Here is a 23,010-nt window from a genome sequence, read left to right as displayed (position 1 = left end):
AGGTCTGGGAAAAAAACAATTAGCATCCTATCAGGACTACTGCTCAGAAATATATGCCGGATCTTCCAGAGGGCTAGAGGCATCCACGGCACAAACACAAGCAAATATATGATAATGGAGAGATTATTCATAAAGATTGGGATGTAGATACATAATAACATAGAGTGGATTAGATGACTACCTCCAAGGATATTTACTAAATATTCACACTTTACTGAAGAGACACAACCATATCAAAACAGTGCTGTCTACAGCTGGGAATCTGTTCCTTGGTTTTAATTCCACATCAAGTCATTACCCTTCCTGAATCTTGTTGGTAAGAAGCTGCCTTACAAGGTAGCAAAAGAGGCATGGTTTTCCTTGTTCCATCTAAGAAAACTTAATTGCGTATTTCCCTGAATCCCCTAGTGGAGCATCATTGGCTATAAGTCTCCAATAGAATTGTTAAATATTTTATCCCTGGAATTTCTATCAAAATATAATTCAGGAATTCTGTGACCCCCATCCTTACTACAGCTATGAAAGGGAATTTCAATGGAACAGTGGTGGCACATCTACATTGCCCTTCCATGTCTTTGTGGTCAATAGTTGGGCACACTATTTGGCTATACTCAACAGCCCCATAGACTGGAGCAACATAAAGTACTTGAGTTACATCATAATGATACAAGGACAGAAGAGATACAGGAAAAACGACTTATTGTCCCTTTGGTTAACAGAATAATGTTACATTGACACCTGACATACTGTACATGACATCAACTCGCTGATCTCAGAGATACTTGGAGTGACATATAGTATAGATGAATAACACACTGACACTTGGGGAGCAGTACAATGACACATTGATACTTGGGGAGCAGGACAATGGCACTGGTACTGGGGTACAGGACAATGGGCTTTAGCACTGAGATACGGACAATTGGGCTCTAACACTGAGGGTAGAGGGTAATAACTGGTGTCATTTTGTGTAAAGAATAAGGACAGGCTAAACGTTGAGTACTAGTACATTACAGTGACACAATGGCAACTGGGGGCAAACAATAGTGATGCCCCAAGATTTGAGTTTGAGCCACTTACTTTGGGGTATTAATTCAATAGAGAGAAGATACCCTCAGGTGACATCTTATATTTCTGCGTGTGGAGATGGAATAAAGCCATTCCCTCAGTGTTTGTAATGCGCTCTGGGTCTCTGGCGACCATGCTGTTGTCTGTGCAGTTACCTTGTTTCTATCCTGTAGAGCCTCGTGTGATATATGGCGATTTCACGCTCTTCTGACTATATGATGCACAGCCCTCTTTGTTGCCATTACAAAAGACAATCTCATGCATTAGCAGGAGAATCATTACAGTAAATGACCGCACAGCTCACAATGTATGACGTACTGCCTGCTTAAAGTCTATGCCTCTTTTACAGAGAGAAAGATAGTAATGCATCTTCCTTTCTGGAGCCTTTCACTGCAAAGCAATGGGAATGTTTTATAAGAAAGCAAATGTCAAACACACCAGATAGGAGTACATCACCTCCGTCATTAAAATCCGCACAGTCCAGAAGAAACATATGCTGACCCTAATGAAACATTAGGGACTGACAACAGGATTTGTGCCATCATCATCTTTATCTAATGCCATTAGTGCCATTCAATTGCTCACTTTCCATGTGTCCTCCAAATAGCTACCCAGTACATGTACTGCAGTGGAACCTACAGGATGATGCCATATGAAAACGCTGCAGTTCCAAAAGTCATAAAATTACAGATTTTGGTCCTTTTTATTGACCCCCTATACAACACACATCAGTGAGCACTGCTTCTGCTTCACATATATTCATCACATGACTGGTTACAAGTCAGTCCCTTTCAAATGAATTGGTATTGGTTGCAATATCAGGCACCACCACTATATAATGTATGTCACTGTTTGATGGGAGTGTCAGATCCAGTTATAGACAACCCCAACCCCTTTAAATCTATAGTTACATTGGGGGAAATTTATCAGAAGTGTCTGAGAGCAGAACTGTTCTACTTGCCAATGGTAACCAATAAGGGTTCAGTTTTCATTTTCCCACAGCCGATTATAAAATATAATCTTAGTTCTGAATGGTTTCCATGGGCATCTAGAACAGTTTTACCTCAGACCCTTCTGATAAATCTCCCCCATACTCTCTTTGTCATCTTTATTACTGTCAAGTGACATTGAGGTGCCTTGTAGATGCTCTCTGATGAATACAAGGCATACACATGAGCCTTGCATACGTTGATGGCTCCAGAATTATTGTTACAAATCTCTAATCCTGCACATATACTAGAAAACATTCATTACTTCCACCTAACATTAGTTTCTGATAATCTTTCATGAGTTTTGCAAAGTATAATTTTATCACAAAGTGGTACAACATGAGTGTAATACCGTTTATGGACTGTTTAAGTGGTGGCACTGTTGCCACTGTTTTTGGAGCCCTGCACCTAAATAGAATAAAGAGCCAATTCTCTACAAAATAATCTCTTCAGGAAACACTGCAGAGACTATCACTATTAATATCCATTGTTTGCACAGCTCTGTTCAATCGAATCAATAGAAATGCACAATAACAGAAGAAATATGCAGATCTTAGCTGTGGGCTGGGGCAAATTCACACATTACCTAACACTTTATTATGCTGTTGAAATAAACATGTGAATGGTGGCAATGAATTCACAAATGTCCCTTTGCTTCACTGTCACACAGCACGGTGCACAGAAACCATGATATAAACTGAAGACCTGAGTGTAACACTGTCTACACATCACAATATATGATGAACTCCTTGTGCGAATCCTATCAACCTTATACACAGCAGTTAGCTTTTGCACATAGTGTATTGATGAAAGGCGTCACACATATATTTACATATACATTTTAATGATCCATGTGGCACCTATGCAAATCACAGAATCAAAGAGAATTAAAATGAATGTCTTGTCAAGAAACATTGCTGTGTATTATGCATTACAGAGGAAGCCGTAGATTTGTAATAAAAAAACATAATAAACAAAAGATGTAATCAAAAAAATGCTTTGCCTGTTAAATATATGAATACAAAACCATAAAAACCTTTTCAAGAAAGAATTTGGGGATCATAATAATTCCTTTATTTATATAGCCCACACAGATTACGCAGTGCTGCACTGAAACTGCCAAATTGGTCTATGTCCCCAATGGGGCTCACAATCTAATCAACCTAACAGTATGTTTTGGAGTGTGGGAGGAAACCGGAGGCCCTGGAGCAAACCCACGCAAACACAGAGAGAACATACAAACTCTTGGCAGATGTTGACCCTGGGGCAATGCCTCAATGCAAACAACTTAGAAGACATAACAGGCGTTATAATGATGCAGAATGCTACAAAAGCCTTGTTAAATACATTTATTAAGCTATGGCTAAACACATTTTCTACAATAAGTCAGGACTCTTGCTATTCTTTCCAGGAGTGGTATAAAGTGCTGTTTAAATTGCAACTGTAACTTTTATTTTCACAAATCAATAGCTCTTGGGATATAGAACAACTTTGCCCATTATCTTGATTACCTATGTGCAGCAGATTCTTTGCTATCCCCCTCATTTTATCCTGTCTCTAAGGACTCACACAGGGGAGGGGCTGCTGCTCACTGCTCACACATGTCTGTGTGTGTTGCTGAGAGGAGTAGCAGTGCTGTTTGTGTTCAGCTCTACAGATGCAAAAATCTCCTACACAGAATAGTGAGGTAAAAGATCACCCCTCTTTCCTATCAGTCCCTCCATCCTAGTCTGTACCTCATGCTATGTGATAGACTCCTCTACAGCCCCCTCTCCACCTTGGACATTTTCTGCACAGCAAGTAACTGTTAACCATATGTGCTCACACAACACAGATTTTATACTTCATGTAACTGTTTCACTGCTGGATCTACTATTTATTACATGCTGCACAGAAAATAGCATAATGTTTGAAATAAATGGGTATCATTTTGTTTGTTATTAAAAGGGATAATCAAATATAACAATTTGGCAAAAATCATTATAATATCGGAGTTACGCTTTAAGAGCACATTCGATATGTCATTCACAAAGAGAGAAAAAATGCAAGTGTAACAGCAACAGAAAACTATAAAAGAGTTTACTATTGGTTGAAAACTTCAAAAAGATTTTAAAAAGTTGCAAGGACTGCTGAAACCTTGTTTCTAATGTATGGAGAACATAGAATTTGTCATCAATAGGGCTTATGGCTTAGTCAGTGCATGGGATAACCCCTGTATTTAGAAGGTACCCCTATGTTTGATAGAAGAAGAACACTGCACACCAAAAACAAAACCTCATCCCACACTATCTGCCTTGTCAGCAGAAATTGACATAATAAACTACTGCCAGTATGTTGTAAAGCAGCATAACACCTTTCAGATCATGTTTCTTTCATGTTCCTACATGGGGCATCATCCAGTAATTTGACTTTAAAGTGAGATGTTAACTGGATCTATAAAGTCATGGAGGCAGATAGTTTAGCACTGAAATCAAGCTCTTCATGCTAAAGAAAGTCACATTCACTGTATTTCACACCTCTGTCACTAACCGTCTTTCCTGCAATGTGGTACATGATGTCAATCACAGAAGAGGGGCATTCTGAAAAGAAGAGAGTTTGTACTTCAGTGCTAAATTCTCAGCATCCTTGACTTTATAAATTCAATTTACTACTCAATTTAAAGTGAACCTGTCACCAGGAATGTCATTTTTAGCTGGTGACAAGTTCCAATAGCCTACACTGATTTAAAAAAAAAATTGTCAGCATTCTGAATAATTTCAGTACTTTATAAAACTTTATTTCACATTACATTTGTCCCGTCCAGCAGTGTCTGGTGAGTCCTGTGGAGGACGAGGGTGGATAGGGAGGAATCTGCAGCAGTGGCTCAGTCTCACCTCCTCCACAGTCATCCAGCTCCCATGGTGTGAAGTAGATAAAGAATACATGAGGAGACTGAGATACAGGCATGCAGGCTGCTGCAGCCAGTAGTCAAGTATAATATAGGCGGTTCAGCCCAAGTCTTCTAGGGAGCCTGTGGCCACCCACCAAATTTGATACTGAGAAGGACGTTCACCCATGAAATCCTAATACATATGTTCATGCTCTTAGGTCCAAAGGTCCTGAAACCACAGATTGAAAGTACACAGAAGGGACACATCCTCCCTTCCCAAAGAAGCTTGGTTCTAGTATAATATGTAGGAAGTGTATTGCAGGCTATAATATTCATACAACCCAGGGCACATGTCTTCAGCTTTAACCCACCCCCTGGGACTCACCACATGCTGTTGGCAGAGAACCAAGTAATGTGAAATAAAGTTTGAAATGATTTAGAAGGCTGACAAAGGTATTTCTAAAATCTGTATACCATAGGCCATTGGAACCTTCTTAAAATGACATTCCTGGTGACAGGTTCACTTCAAAGTAGATGCCACCACTACAACTCGCTAAGTATTTAAAGAAACTAGAACTGTAAGATGCTAAGCTGCCGGACAACATAGTGGTAGTAGTTTATTGGATCAATTTCTCCTGACAGGTTCCCTTTTAAATTGTGTCCATTAGTGACACAAAGATGAGAGTAACTATTGCCTAGAAGGAACCGAAGCACCTAGGATTATGGAAGGAGATAATAAAAAAGGTATTTTGTGTTAAGGTGCAGGGCCGCTTCTGCCATGAGGCGAGGTGAAGTCCCCGCCTCAGGCGGCAGATAGCGGACCCCATTTAAAAGCGGCATTTTGCCGCTGGTAGCACGGACTTGCCAATGGCTGGCAGGTCCGTGCCACCTGTAAAATAAATTACATCGCCGCCTTCAAGGCAGTGATGTAATTTACAGGCAGAGCGGTGCAGCACATCGCGACTGTGTGCACCGCTCTGCAGGACACAGGTCGGCGTGATGACGTCACCACGTGCCCGTGCCGACCTGTGTCCCTTCACAGAGGGCTGCTGTCTGGAGGAGATGAGGCAGCTGCGTGGGAGCACGGAATGGTGAGTGCAGCAGGGGGATCGCTAGATCTTCCTTCCCTCTCTCATAACGATCTGTGTCCTCAGGACACAGATCGTTATGAGACCATGTACAGGGACTGCTTTCCCCAGCAGTTGCTTCACCCTCCGGGAGTAGAAGACTCCCGGAGGCTGAAGGCTGAAGGACCTTTGATGATGCAATGGTCACATGACCTGCCGGGGAAAGCAGTACACACACAGAGAGCTGCCTGAGTGAGGTGAGGGGGAGACATGGCAGGGGCCAGGGAAGAACATGGGGGACTGTGTGTGGGCACATTACTTAATGGGGGGCTGTGTGTGGGCACAGTACTTGCTGGGGGGGGCTGTGTGTGGGCACAGTACTTGCTGGGGGGGCTGTGTGTGGGCACAGTACTTGCTGGGGGGGCTGTGTGTGGGCACATTACTTATTGGGGGGGCTGTGTGTGGGCACAGTACTTGCTGGGGGGGCTGTGTGTGGGCACAGTACTTGCTGGGGGGCTGTGTGTGTGGGCACATTACTTACTGGGGGGGCTGTGTGTGTGGGCACATTACTTACTGGGGGGGCTGTGTGTGAGGCACATTACTTACAGGGGGGGCTGTGTGTGTGAGCACATTACTTACTGGGGGTAGCTGTGTGTGTGAGCACATTACTTACTGGGGGTAGCTGTGTGTGTGAGCACATTACTTACTGGGGGGGCTGTGTGTGTGAGCACATTACTTACTGGGGGGGGCTGTGTGTGAGGCACATTACTTACTGGGGGCTGTGTGTGTGAGCACATTACTTACTGGGGGCTGTGTGTGTGAGCACATTACTTACTGGGGGTAGCTGTGTGTGTGGGCACATTACTTACTGGGGGTAGCTGTGGGGGTAATTACTGGGAGTCTGTGGGACACATTACATTGGGGTTGTATGGGGGAAATTTTGGGGGGTTGTATGGGAGACATTACTGGGGGTAATTGTGTGGGGCATGTATACAGCTGAGACTGGATACAGGTGGTGGGGGAGCTGAGACTGTATACGGGGTGTGGGGGGGTGTAGGCTGTGTATACAGGGGGGTAGAAGAAAGGCTGTGTATACAGGGGGATAGGGGAGAGGCTGTATATAAATGGTAGAGAGGAGAGACTATGTATACTCGGCTGTTCATTATTGGGGGAGGCTAAATTAGGGGACCTAATTGAATTGCTCTATATGCTCTAATTTGGGTGACTAAATGATGTTTTATGTTGGGAATAGTTTGTTCAGTCATGTTGTGAGGATAATATATATTGGAATCACAATTCATTATACTGTGACTGTGGTATTTTTAGGGGCGCCATGGTGAGTTGTGCTGCATGGAGTTGAAGACATTTCTTTGTGAATTCGGAGGAAAACCAAGGCCAGAAGAAAGCGTAAAGAAATACCTTCCCGATGGAGTAGATGGTCACCTGTAAGGTACTAGAGGTCACTAATATCTGTGACTAATGACTACTAGTGTGTAAGGTAGCATCATCAGGGGCACGCACGTGCACGCGTACATGGGGGGGGGGCAGCATTTTAAAATTTCGCCTCAGGCAGCAAAAAGGCTAGAATCGGCCCTGTTAAGGTGAATACTGTATACAAAATGAAACATGTGATTATAGATATTAGACAGTGATACTGCAGGAGCTGTGATCTACATAACCTCCTGGGATGGATCTTCCAGATGTATTCAGTACAAATGAATACCCCCACCATTATCCATGCCCCCTGTTTCTACCCTGACTTTTAATATCAGGCTTTTTGGAGCACCATTACAATTCCTGATTATTTCCAGGTAAAGCTATATACATAGATATGCATATCCTTAGCACTGAGTAACTGCACCAATGATCTGTGAGGATTTCTATTTCTGGAACAAGTACATTCCACGTAGGTGTCAAACGCTAGAACGAGGCTTTCTGTCAATGAAGACATCCCAGCATAACACTGCAGTTCAGATACACCTGGAGATAGCTAAAGCTAAGAAAAACTGCTTCATCCCTCCATAACTAGAAGAAAAAACCTACAATCTCTGCACATCATCCCTTGCTAGCAGATCAGTTGTCTTGTGTACATACTACTAGTGGTTGGTCCATGTGAATGTACATTGCTGGAGAACAAGGAAAGATCACAAAGTCAGTGTGGTAAATAATCCTGCACACAGTCACAACAACCATAATGCACATTAAACATATAGTAATGTAACACATACTCCACATACAATGATAACAGACATTCTTCATACCATAATAACATACTGTATATTTCAGTGATAACATGCATTCAACACAAAATTATAGAATCCACATACTGTGATAACAAATACAATATAATGTAATAACACAAACTCCACATACAGTGGTAACACTCACATTACACCTACTGTACAGTCAGAGTGTACACTATACAATACACAATATGGTGCCACACATGCATAACCACTAATATTTATTGAGATGAACTTCAACATCTTCGAGATTCATCATCTTAGAGAGGTATTCCCACAAAGTCAAGTTTCTTAAAGAGGACCTGTCATCCTGAAAAACGGCACTACTAACGTAAGCAGCTGCTAGTGCTAAAACTAACGCAGCAGTGTTACCTCCGATCACAAACCTCTGATAACGGTAACTAACACTCCTGCGCTGTACCCTACAAATGTGGTCCCCCTCTCTCTCCATAGGCCGGCAGTCACCACCGCTAATCCTGCCCCCTCATGTATATGCCGGACCGCTTTGAGAGCGGTCCGGCGTTTGTAGTGTACAGCGTAGCAGTGTGAGGGTTCCGATAACGCTATCATTGTAACACTGCTGCGTTTGTTTTAGCAATAGGAGCTGCTTACTTTAGTAAGCACCTCCTAGTGCCGTTTCTGGGTGACACATCCTCTTTAAATATACTCAGGATAGCAAAATAACACATTCTCCAAATCACTGTTATTAACAAAAATACAGCATTTCACAGATATAAGTCCAACCTGTCTCTTTGTCAGTCCCGGTGTACACAATTTCAGTTGCCCCTAGACACGACCCTGTAACTTCTGACTTATGGTTAGGACACCATCTTGGATTTCTGTGTGACAGTCATGGAGCTGAGAATTCTGCATCTCATCTCTGATCTGTCTCTTTCTATCTGTCAGATACTGGTACAATGTTCCAAAGCTAAATGAAATTGTATATAAACATGTACCCTGATAATCTATTTTCAGCTCACAGAACTAGATGGATCATAATGTGTCTGCTTAGAGAGTCCCCGCCCAACCATTGGGATTCTGCACTGGCAACCTGAGAAAAATTGTAAAGTAAGGTGTTCAAATGATCTTTTTTTGTGTAAGCATCACTAGGGGATTGAGATTTAGGAATTTTCTTTCTTGGGAAAACCCCTTTAATATCTCCAATAAATGGGCATTTTATAGATAGTCATCATTCAGTGATATGCACAGGGTGTTGATAAAGGGAAAGGGTTCATCAATTCAAAAAATAACCAAATTATATCAACATAAACCTTCTGGCTGATTGAGTGAAGAACGCAAAGAAGGAACCATGGGTTGTTGAAGAAGGTTGTGATACACACTTGCAGAAAACATTCCCCAAACCATGACACTTCCACCTTTACACACTTTGGGTTCTTTCCTCGAAAACATAATGTTTTCCATTAGACCCAAATAAATGAAACTTGCTTTCAACACTAATATGAACTATAGACTACTTCTCCCCTGTCCACACAACATGCTTCTCGATTCTTTCTGCTAACGCGTGGTTTGATCAATGCAGAGTCGGCTTTCATTTCACGTTAGGACACTATATCTAGATCCACAGATCCTTACCCAGTACAGTGCTGAACTGGAGAGAAATTCCAGCTGCAGTGTTGAAATGATTACCCATGGAGATTCTCTGCATTATCACTTCCCTCTCCTGCATTTGTCTTTGTAGGGTGATCAGCCTTCTTGGGGGGGGGGGGGGGGGCATGAATGAGTTTGTGATGTTGTAAAGATGTAGAGAGTTTTAGTCACTTTGGAACGGCACATCATATTTCTAAGTCAGTGAAAACAGGAAAGTCAGGGTGCCATTAGGGTTTGTCAGATACAGTATATCCAAATGAGGTAGGGAATAAGTTGAAGGGTCAAAAAGTACCAAAGTAAGGCATCACAATGGGAAAGATTTTTAAACTCTGATATAAAACCTTCTCTCTTCTATGCACATTACTGCACAATGTTACCATGAATAGTGGCACAATAACGGTTGAGTATCATTTTTTATTACAAACATAGCAGCATGCTATATTTTACCTATTAGTCCATAGAACATTGTCTTAAATGACCTGGAAAGCACTGGCTATAGATTTTTCCTTTCTACAGTCCAATAATTCCCAAATGTGCTCAGCCACCTTCTTATTTGGTGGTCCATGATCTTAATTGTTTAACGATAGAGGCCTGCAGCTATGAGGATGTTCATCTAAGATGCTCTTTGACTTCCTGGTTGAGATGCCTTCACATCCCTGATGGTTAGGATGGTGGACACTCATGGAAAGATCCATCTCTGTTCCATGGTTTCTTTTGGTTATTACGGCTCTCAGCAGTTTGATATCATTCAAAAGGCCAATTAATGAATTTGAATTTCCACCAATGCTATTGATTACATTTCTCAAGGTTCCACTCAGTATAAATTTTGTGATGATAAAAAATGACGTAACCAGACTTTTTCGTTAAAAAGTCGCACAAAAGTCGCCAACTCTTCTGATCGGGGCTGTACTTTATTTGCAACTTTTAACCACTATTTGTGCCAATTTTCTTTTACATCCACATCTGGATTTTAAATATGTATCAGATGCAACACTGAAAAATCTTACACGGCTACCTTTGGTAGGCGAATGCAAAATTAAGGCCCAAATACAGTATACAAATATGCCAAAAAAGTTGCAAATATGAAAGTAAAAAGTGAAAATCCTAAGATAAATGACCCCCTACAAGTGCATTTTTATTCATTGGCTACATAGATGTTTGATTAATATACACTTATAAAAAGTAGATTTGGATGAGGTTTATGGTCATTCAGGGACTATACAGTGTGTCAGGAAGGCAAAAACAGAAGATGAAAGGGGGAAGGGAATTTTTATTTACTGCACCATATTATTGAAGCATTCTCTTATAAAACACTATAGTTGGAGAATTTTCTGTCATCTTTCCAGCTAATCATAAAAATCTCAATAATTGGGGCATCTATTTCTCTTTAAATAATGTATAAGCCAAAAGCTAAAACATCAGAAGGGTCATATTAAATAAATGGCTTGTTTGTTCCTTCATAAATTTGGAGAATTACAGAATGTTGCAGCTAAATAAAAAGATTACATTGCAAGAGAGAAATATGTTCTACACTTATCATTACACACTATAATACAAATGATCGGCTCCTAACCAGATCCATTTTATGTCCTTTATTTAGTTCTTAATATAATGATAGATGGTTGGGACAAAGTTTCATGTTCCATCCTTTAAAATATTTAGGATCCTTCAAAAAACATTGTGGTGATGTGTCATACGGGATCCTATAGTTGGTTAGTCATCGCAACAGTCACTTCTCAAAAGCTTCAATGTATCAGAAGTGGTCACTAGATGTAATATACAGAAAACAATGTAGCCCTGATCATATATGAAAATAGGTATAGCCAAATGAAACAAGGGCAGCCATCTCCAGATCTGTCTTTTGGCTGGTCAAACAACTACATGCCTTCAAGCTGCTGCACAATAGATGTTCTTGACTTGTGATGGCTGGAAGCCCGGGCCAAGAAGATACATCTACACTAGTTAAAAACCTGCCACCCAGCAATGGTTATTAGGATAAAATATGTCATCTGCTGCTTCCCCGTCCATCATGCCCCAGGAATGTGCCAAGTGTTTTCTTTAACAACCTAACAGCTTTCTCCAAATCTAATAAAAGTTGATTTAAAGGCAACTTAGACTAGAGGAAACATCAAGCAAACTATTAAGACAATGGATGTTTCCAAGTACATCTCTCTACCCAGAGATATTGGAACAGAACTGATTGACGAGATGTAATGTTTCCTGATCGCTGACATAATGGGGCTCATTTACTAAGGGCCTTGCGGACCGCACTTTTGTTGGACATCCCGACGATTTCCTTTTGTTGGCCGCTGGGACAGGGATTTAAAAGGGATTTCATGCGACACAAATCGGGGTGTGGGCCATCGGTCGATCCAACGGATTTGGACAGACCGCAGGATTTAACTTAAAAATTGTGTCGCAAGCCATGCACTTACATGCACCAGGAAGAAGAAGGTGAACTCTGGCGGACCTGAACGGGGAGCGACACATGCAAGATATCGGGTGCACTGTCGGACAGTCCGTATCGGGGAACGCGCAGGACCGGGTATGTAAATGTGCCCCAATGTCACCACAGCGAAGGTCAATGTGAACCACAAGTTCTGTGCGCATTGAGAGCTTGAAATATGAACCTGGTAAGAGCCAAGGATACATATTTTAGCTCAGGAAACATATGGGATCATCATTATATCCCTACGTATACAGAGTTCATGGCTCTTTTCTCCTCATGCCATTATTTGCACGTCCAGCTGATAATACAGGACACTTCTCTTGACTAGTGCTGATCTTCTCACCCACTCTTTCTTATCACTTTGCCCTGTACCTCATGTGTGTTACATAACTGCTGCTCCCTGTTCTCATCACCAAATCATTACTGCGAACAACAGAAGCCAGTGTCGCACTGGGCCCCAGTGTAACACCTAGGATAAATTGTGCGCATTTAACACATTACCAAGAACGGCTGGCTGGAAAACGAGATGATAAGCCGGACTGTACAGCACAGAATTCTATCGACCACATCAACATGGTGACATGGCCTCTAACACACCAGTACTTTGCAGTACAAGCTAGATCTTTGTAGGGAGTTAAGAAAGCATATACAGAAAGAAGAACTGTATCTTATTAGTGTTGCTTATTTTAGAATCAACTAATTCTTGTATTTAGAACATATCTATAGTTGATGCAGAGTCATTTGCAGATATGTACAATATTTGCATCATGAAATTTACATTTCACAGATTTCTCTATGTAACAACTCCAACACCACTAATGATGGGTGTCAGTGGTCTTGCATCTTAGGTCTAGAGAACAAGTGAAAACAAGATCTTGTGATCCTTGAGAACTAAGCTATATACATTGTATACACTGATACATATACCTTGCTGCAGAATCATATTGGCTAACATATGCGGTAGTATAACAGACCATGGTAACTTTCCAGTGCTGCCCCCCTGGCTACTTACTAACCCTCCCCATAACTACATGCACATAAAACAGTCCTGACAAAGGCAACAAAAACAAAGTGTCATGTAACAGTCCCGACAAAGACAACAGAAACATTGTGTCATGTAATGAAAAGTTTTTTGTTATTGTGTGATGCAGCAAGTATAATCTATGTTGCCATTTCCATCAGATTCTGCAGTTACTACTGTTCTACTTCCTCATTGCATTCACTTGATATCTACATTAGGAGATCTGTTACTCATAACTCATAATAAAGTCCTTCCACAGGTTCATTATCTATTAAGGTCACAAAATCTCACACTCACTGGCACACATGAAAAATATATGGCATAATATCAAGTGTGATTTGTGGCATCTCTACCCAACTCTGCAGTTGTTCTTCCACTACATTTCAAAAACATTATTAAATGGATGGCCACCAAACTCTGTCTTAAGGCTTTTAGTATAACATTAGTCATCAAGCCCTGACGCTCACAAAGAATTTGCATCTTCCCAGCAGTGATATGTAATTCCCAATCCTGATTCTGTAATATCAGCCACAGATGCAGTATACAGGGCAGGGGGCCAGACATGGGTATATAGCTCTGCATTGAAGATGTGTCCTCCCATGATTGTCTCACATGAACTAGTCCATTGGCTGCATATCCTCACAGGTGGAACTGAGACATAAAGGTAATAAAGTCAGCTACTGCTGTAGAAAGTCTTGGAACGAGATCACATTTATGAGTCTAGCTGCAAAATAGCAGCACAATGAGCTTTCTGAGGGCCCCCTCTGCAGCAAAAATCTATAAGCTCAGTCTACGTCTGCAGCAGATACAATATATTGGAGAGAGATTCTCTATTACTAGGTAGAAGACCATGAAACTAGATAGGACATGGTATTATTTGTATAGTATGATTATTCTCCTAGACCTGTTGGATGAGATGGTTTTTCACAAAGTGTCAACCTTATCAACTGATGCTTATCCACCCCCGACCACAGCTCAACACTCTGAGAAACCCATTACACATTAAGCCAGGCATGACATCCCAACTCTTGCCAATTGACCACCCTTGAACTGGTTATTGAGTAAAAGTGGCCTTCCCAAAATAAGGGTTAGCATTATAGACATATATATATATAGAAGAAAGGCAGATTCATGGAGTCACTAAGTGACTGAGGTTCATATCTAAAGTCAACAAAAGGTTCAAGTCTAAAGTCAACTGATTCAAAACTAAATCTAAAGTTATTGGGGAGGGTCATTCGCACTGTACCCCCACACTCCTCTGGCAGTAGTACCAGGTATAGACAGGAGGAGAAGAAACACAGGCACTGACCAAGCATTACAGACACAACACAGAGCATTGGGTAGTAGAGAGATGAAGTGAATGGACCATACCTCATTGTGGAAAGAAGAGCCGCTTCATTCTCTACACTGATCTCTGACTCTCATTCATTCCTTAATCCTTCCTGCTCTGGGAACAGAGAGCAATTCACGTCTGCTCAGTGCATCCTTTGTGTGTACTGCAGAGCTGCTCACAGGGATCCTGGGTCTCAAGGCACAAGATCCTCAATCAGATCACACAGGGGGTCTTGATACACTCATAGATCTTGCCCAGCAATGGTCGCGGGGCTGCAGATGTTCACCCTCCTGCCCGGCTGTCAGGGATGTGCTGCATAGATAGGTAGATGGCTATTGCATCCAAGACCCAGACAAAGCCCCAGCTCCTTACATGCAGCACAGAGACCAAGCTGCTCACATAGAGACACAGCAAACTGCACAGTACTTGGTCTCTACCAATCCTGCAGCATTGTGGGGGGAAGCAGCAGGGAGAACAATACACTTGGTACAAGCTGCAACGCCTCTTGGAATCTAAAATACATTTCCTTTCATAGAGCAGGTGGTGAGAGGGGCAGGCAGCACTTACTGCTTTGCTTCGGAGTTTCCCACTAGGCTTCCGCACAAGTCCATTTTTGAGTCAATTTACAATAGAGAAGATAGGAATTGAGACTTTTTTTCACCAACACCTTTTTATCTCACATCTTTTCGTGTATAAATATGAGACTCTTCGCATTGCGTGTTACGTCTCGAAGTGACCTGAGTACTGTGGAAAGCTGTCAGAACCCATAAAAGGTATCAGAAACTGGGAACCTAATGGTCAATGCACTTTCCTTCACAAGCAATGTGTGATAAAGAAGATGTGGTCAAAAAAGTAAGAAACTGTCACAGAGTGATTAATTGAAATCAAAAATCTAAATTATGTCTTATAATGAGGAATGACACAGGCAAAAAGTATTGAACACATGAAGAAATAAGGGTGCAAAGAGGCATGACAACAGCTGTAATCTAACAGTAATTAGAATGCAATAATTTAGTGAAGAATCTGCTGGTTCAACTAATGGCTTCTGAAAAGGTGTCTCATTACCATGGAGACATATTGGGTGGCAGAATGGCTGCTTACACTATGGATGCTGTAGAATCCTTTATCACCCAGCAGAGGTGTGGTTCCAGCTGGCTGTTCCTTGCTTTCCCCAGAACAGGTCTTGTATTATCTGAAATGAATGAATGAATGAACTGAGAAAGAAAATTAAGGTGCTAGAATGGCCTGGTCAATCACCTGACCTGAATCCAATAGAAAAATCTATGGAAAGAACCAAAGAAATGTTTGCTTGAAAGAATGGGCCACAATCATAGTTGAGCAATGCATGGAACTATTTCTCCATACATGAAGTGTTTTTGTACAAAGTATTAATAGGGTTGTTCAGGTGTGATAAAAACAACTTATATTTAACCTTTCCTGTGCTCCTATTGTCCCGTGCAACACCCTTGTTTATTTACATAGGGAGACACACTCTGCCTAGACTACTTCCCCCACCTTGCACGTCCACCAGTCCACTGCCACCATTCCTGATATGCAATGAAACTAATGCAGTGGATGGGCGGGCATGCCCGGCGGACGGAAGTAATCTGAGCAGAACGTGCATGCCTCTGTAAACAAACAAGGCATGGCACTGACATGGCACAGGAGAACATGATCGACGAAAAAACTAAGTATCAGATGTTTTTTCATAGCCCCAGGCTAGCTATGCGTATGTTCAGGTGTTACCCCACAGACCTGGGGGGCTGTGAAAAAAACAACTTATACTTACCCTCTCCGGTGCTCCTGATGTCCCGTGCCACACCCCTGTTTGTTTACAGAGGGAGACATGTTAAAAACTTTTTTTCACCTGTGCTTCATAACTTAGACCATGCCCTGTTTTACTATGTCATATCCCTTTCCAGATGAGCCATACCCTCTTTTCATAGTTATTTTTAATGTTTTAAAAAAATGTCTAAAGCACTTGGCAAATGTAATGCAAAGCGTTTTAGACACTTTTCTGGTGAATATTACACCAAAATTCTGGCGTTTTTTAACTTCCCAAGTATCCTTCCTGTGTGTGGCCTTACCATGCAGTTACCCCCCATGGAGTTCATAGGTCAAAAACAAGTGACCTGAACACTTAAGAAACAGATTATATTTATCGTATTGCCTAAAGTCATGTACAATGGAGATAAACATTAGAGAGTGATGAATGATTATTAGATTTTTTCAGAATAGAATCAATCTCCTTTGATCAACATTTGGTTGATTTTTAGAAAGGTGTACACCATGCCACTAGAACCTGGTGACATACAATTACTAAGTACTGTAAATCATCATAAAACCTTTATTTTACATGGAGAAAGATTATAATTAAATTTTCTGAAGGTTACACCAAATCCAGACGAGGGACAAGGCATTTTAGTGCAGTAGGCAGACAACCAAAATTGCGAATTAGGGCCAATCCTAATGGGAAAAACAATGTTTCCCCTTCCCCATTAAAAATAATAAGAATGAAATCTGAGTGGCCAACTGGTATGAAATCATTGACAATATGTCCCTCCAGTGAAAATACCTGCAATGCTTATACCAAAAATATAATCCTGCCAAGAATGGAGCTAACACATATATTCCAGTGAAGAATATGCCAAGCACATAGATACCAATGACTAATCCACACATAAAAATATATACCAGCAATGATTAAACAGCGCGTAATAATATCCTGCACTTACAAATATAGACCAAAATTTCATAAACTACACACATCAATATATACCAACAATAAATATACTGCACATCTGTGTTGTACTTGGGCTAAAAAATTACTTACCGTTAGGCTGCTGCTGTTTCTTTCTATGATGGTGTAGACCTGGTCCATGCCGTTGTTTTTCCTGTAGTCTCCTCATTGTTTCCAATCCATCAGGTAGAGAACAACATGGAAACGTCTCCATGCTGTGACTTATTTCTATAGAATTAGCCACCCAGGTGATTGTGGCCTCTGGAGAACGTCTCTACACTCTGTCCCTAAAAAAAATTACAGTCAATACAATGTCCCCTAGAGAACAGCTAAGTGCCCCCTGCATATACAGATAATACACTGCTACCCATAAATATACTATAATACAAAATACCATATAATTTTCCCCTCATTAGTCCGGAAGCCCCAGCACACTTCCCTAGTATATAGGTAGCCCATGCCCTCAGTATATAGCCAGCCAATATATATCCATCTATCCAGTATATAGTCAACAAGCCCCCCTGTAATATATAGGCAGCCCCCCTGTAGCATATAGCAATCCTGAATCCCTGTAGTATTCAGCTGTCGTGTGGTATATAGCCAGCCCCCCTGTGGTATATAGCCAGCTCCCTGTAGCATATAGCCAGCCTGACACCCTTTAGTATATAGCCAGCCCCTTGTATTAAATAGCCCACGCCCCAGTAGTATATAGCCTGCCCCCATCCTGTAGTATATAGTCAGCCCCCTGTAGTATATAGCCAGCCCCTTTGCACTATATAGCCAGCCTCCTGTAGTATATAGCCTGTCACCCCTACCCTATAGTAAAGCCAGCCTCTGCAAAAAAAAAAAAATAACACTTACCTACCTGTGCTGCCTGGAACTGCATGGTCAGTCCCACGGTGCTGGCTTCTTTACTCTCTATGACCCATGTGGCACCGGGGCCTGAGCAATGATGTCAGCAGACGCGCTTCACGCGGTGCTGCACACAGTAACAAGCGATATGTGTATCTAAGATACACCAATCAGTAGGAAGTGTCCAGACCTTGGCTTTGGAATGACTTTAGAGTTGGCTTTGGGACATCACCAGTCTCTCACACTGTTCTGGTGTAATTTTGGTCCACTCTTCTTCCAGTCTCTTCTACAGTTCTGTGACTGATATGGGTTTCCAGAAACTGCTTTTCCTGTTTTTCTGTGTAACTGCATGAAAATCGTTGGCTCGTTGAGTGAAGAACGCAAGGAAGGAATCACATTTGTTGAAGAAGGTTGTGGTACACATTTGCATTCACTCTGCCATTCAGCTGTACGAGAAGTCCAACTCCTGCTGCTGAAAACATTTCCTAAATCATGACACTTCCTCCATCACCTTTTATACTGACTCCTTTCCATTCTTTGGATTAATTCTTTCCCCAGTTTGTCATGGAACATAAGCCCAGATTTATTACAAGTAAGGCAAACTCCACAAAGTGCCTCACGTATGTGCAGGTTGTGCCAGATTATTGAATACTGGTGCATGGCCTTCAATTATCTGGTGCACCCTGAGCTGCTCAGGAAGTGTGCACCATTTTTTTTGGTGTACCCTTTATACACAGTGTGTGACAATCCAGTTGATATTATTATGTGTTGAAAACTCTGACTAAGCACTAACATCCCTCCCTAGGTGAACATTTTCCTGTCTTATCGGACACAGCGCAGCCCTGACACAAAACTGATGCAAACTAACCAGTTTAAAAGTTTTTAAAAATTCCTTTTTTTCTACCCCCATACTCCTAGAATGACAGTGTGTAATAAACTATAGTACAGTTTACTTGGGGTTTATGGGAGCGGAGATACAAAGATTATCAGTCTTTATAAGAGGAAAGCAGGTTTATTAATGTATGTACCGAGTGCTTGGGGGTGGTAATAGTTTAACCCCTTAACGCTGACGCCACTTTTCACCTTCCTGACACGGCCCATTTTTTAAAATCTGACATGTGTCTATTTAAGTGGTTATAACTTTGGAACGCTTTAACATATCCAGTTGATTTTGAGATTGTTTTTTCGTGACACATTGTACTTCATGTTGGTCGAGAAATTTAATCAATATGTTTAGTATTTATTTATGAAATAAATGGAAATTTGCCAAAAATTTTGAAAAAAACAATGTTTTCAAAATTCAAAATTTTCTACTTTTTGGAAAGTTAGTCATATCACTAAAATAACTTGATAACTAACATTTTCCATATGTCTGCTTTAACTTGGCAACATGTTTCAAACATCTTTTCCTTTTTTTAGGATGCTAGGAGGCTTATAACTTTAGGTGCAATTTTTCAGATTTTCACGAAAATCATCAAAACCTACTTTTGGAGGGTCAATTTAGTTAGAAGTGACTTTATAAGGCCTACATGATAGAAAACCCCCACAAATGACACCATTTTAGAAACTACACCCCTCAAAATATTCATAACAACCTTTGGGAATTTTGTTAACCCTTTGAGCGTTTCATGAGGGTGAAAGATAAATGAAAGTGAAATTACAGAAATGTAATTTTATCTTACAATAGATTCATTGAACACTAAAATTTGCACCTTCACAATGGGTTAAAAAGGAAAATGCATTTTACCATGTTTAGGGCAATTCCTCCTGAGCATGCCAATGCCCATTTTGTCACTGTACCCTGCTGTACGGGCACAGGGGGGCACTTAGAATGGAAAGAGCGCTGTTTCGTTTTTGCAGGGTAAATATGGCTGAAAAAGTTTTCATGTGTCAGGATGCATTTGGAGAGCCATAATGGTACCAAAACAGAGGAAAGCCCCAACAAGAGACACCATTCTGGAAAGTACACCCCTTGGAGAGTTTAGCAACGTGTAATTTGTGTATTTGCCCAAACAGGTGTTTGATTCAATTAGGCCCCAAAAGGGAAAAAAGGTGAAAATGTTCTCAAAAAAGTCACTTTTACCCCAAATTTTTGTAAGCCACAAGGGATAAAAGATGAAACAACTCCCATAAATGTGTAAAACTATTTCTCCTAAGCACAGAACTGCACCACTTTTGCATATAAAGTGTTGTATGGGTACACAGTAGGGTTCAGAAGGGAAGGAGGGGCTTTGGCCTTTTAGAAGCCTGATTTGACAATCATCCATTACATGTGTCAGGATGCATTTGGAGAGCCCTGGTGGTACCAAAACAGAGGGGAACCCCAACAAGTGTCACCATTTTGGAAAGTGCACCCTTTGGAGAATTCAGCAAGGTGCAATATGTGTATTTTCCCCTACAGGTGTTTGCTTCAATTAGGTCCCTAAAAGGAAAAAGATGAACATTTTCCCAAAAAAGTCACTTTTACGGCTAATTTTTGTATCCCATAAGGCATTAAAGATGAAACAACCCCAAAAAATGTGTACTAGCATTTCTCCCGAGCATAAAATTGCCCCACACATGCAAATAAAATGTTGTATGGGTACGCAGTGAAGCTCAGAAGGGAAAGAGGGGCGTTGGCCTTTTAGAAGCCAAATTTGACAAACATCCTTTACATGTGTCAGGATGCATTTAGAGAGCCGTAGTGGTACCAAAACAGAGCGGAACCCCAACAAGTATCACCATTTTGGAAAGCACACCCCTTAGAGAATTTAGTAAGGTGTAATATGAGTATTTGTCCATATAGGTGTTTGATTTAATTAGGGCTTAAATAGGACAAAGGTGAACATTTTCCTTATAAAGGTCATTGTACCCCTAATTTTTTATAGCCACAAGGGATAAAAAAAATGTAATAACCCCCCAAAATGTGTAAACCTATTTCTCTCGAGTGTAGAAGTACCTCACATGTGTATATAAAATGTTGTATGGGCGCACAGTAAAAGGGAAGGGGGATGTTTGCCTTTTAGAAGCCAAATTTGACAGAAATGTTTGACATGCATTTGGAGAACCCTAGTGGTATAAAACAGATAAGAATCCGAAAAGTGACCCTAATTTTTGAACACACACCCCTTAGAGAATTTTGCAATGTGTAATATATGTATTTGACCCTACAGGTGAATGATCCAATTAGGCCCTAAACATTAAAAAGGTGAAAATTGTCCTATAAATGTCACTTTACTCCTAATTTTTGTAAGCCACAAGGGATAATATATTAAATAACCCCGAAAAAGGTGTAAAACTATTTCTCCCGAGTGTAGAAGTACCCCACATGTGCATATAAAATGCTTTATGGGCGCACAGTAGAGGAAAAGAGGGGGGTTTGTCTTTTAGAGGCCAAATTTGCAAGAAATCCTTCACATGTGTCAGGATACATTTGGAGAGCCGTAGTGGTACCAAAGCGGAGGAAAACCCGAAAAGTGACCCTAATTGTTGAATGTACACCCCTTGGGGAATATAGCAAGGTGTAATATGTGGTGTAGTGTAATACACGTCGTGAAATGAGCATTTGAACATACAGGTGGTTTCCAAATACGATGTGCGATGGAGTCCAAGATGGAAATTGCAATTATTTCTGGAACGTTCAGTGCCCATTATGTGGCGCCCCTTATGAAATAATGGAGGGGTATAGGGAGCAACGTGACCTACCAGTTGTTAAATTATTCATTTTACTGAATTCACAACAGGTTGGGCGTGAATTGTGAATGTGTTGCGTATAAGGAGGTAGAATAGACCAGGGGACCATCTAAACTTTTGTCACACTTGGAGTTGTCGCAGGTCTCTTAGTAGTATGTAGTGTCCATCCTTAGTATATAGTGTCCATCCTTAGTATATAGTGTCCATCCTAACTCCTCTTTTGGAACAAACTCTTTTCTGAGTCCTTCCTTTAGAAGCAGCAGAATTTACCGTGAAAATGCTGCCCTGACAAAATACAGGAACATCTAAACCAGAGGTACAGGGGCCCCGTCCTTCTTGTCCCAATATTAGTTTCCTAATATCTTCCTCTTGAAAACGGAGAAATGATACGGCAGGACCTGCACATTGGAACAGCTCGTAAGAGTTGTACAGCGTAATCTGTACAATGTACACAGCCAGCGCTTTTGTACCATATCTTCGTTTTTCGTAGGGAAATTATCGCCAAGTGTTGCTCTTATTCACCCTAGCGATGCCAATTGTGACGAATATTGCTGCTTTTAGCTGGACCAAATCGACCTGCCAATAGCGGCAAACATGGACAGAGAGTTCAACAAAACCCCTCTGAACCACAAGGCAAAATTGGTGGCTGTCAGGAACAGCCGCCACCCTGCCCCGATCACCGTGTCTACAGACATGGTGATCGGTATTACTGACGTCATAAGTAAATTCGCTGCTATTGGCTCGTCTGAATTGATGAGCCAATAGCAGCGATAATAAACTGGGGGTGTGTGGGGGGGACGTAACCCTTCTGGTCCATGGGGCAGGATGGATGGCTGTCAGGAACAGCCGCCGTCTTACCCCGATCCCTGTGTCTGACCGGTGTTGGCAAGTCACTACCCGCCGCACCGTTCTATTACAACGCGCGTTGGGAATAGGCTATACAATCTTTATTTTTTAAGCAATTTAGACAAATAAGGGCTTATTTTTTGCGAGACGCGATGCACTGTAAAAAAAACTTTATTTTAGAGGGTGTTTAGCTTATCGAAGCAATTTTATTAACTTTTTTCGTGTGGAGGAAAATAAAATCATCAATTCTTGT

The 23,010-nt window shown here is 41.3% G+C and overlaps 1 protein-coding gene across 5 annotated transcripts in view; it reads right to left on the bottom strand.

The window, feature by feature from the left end:
* Window positions 1-23,010, bottom strand: part of B3GAT1 (beta-1,3-glucuronyltransferase 1) — a 161,659-nt gene that overhangs the window by 43,494 nt on the left and 95,155 nt on the right. For 3 of the 5 annotated variants that reach the window (XM_072156551.1, XM_072156548.1, XM_072156553.1), the window contains exon 1: window positions 14,686-15,084. The exons of the other annotated variants lie outside the window; for them this stretch is intronic. The gene's annotated coding sequence lies outside the window, so the exon portion shown is untranslated. Of the gene's footprint in view, window positions 1-14,685; window positions 15,085-23,010 lie in introns of those variants that run through there. 5 annotated transcript variants of the gene reach the window in all.

This window comes from Engystomops pustulosus, chromosome 6 (assembly GCF_040894005.1).
Source record: "Engystomops pustulosus chromosome 6, aEngPut4.maternal, whole genome shotgun sequence".
NCBI lineage: Eukaryota > Metazoa > Chordata > Amphibia > Anura > Leptodactylidae > Engystomops > Engystomops pustulosus.
The sequence above is the reverse complement of the archived record's forward strand: the minus strand, read 5'-3'. Positions and strand labels throughout refer to the sequence as shown.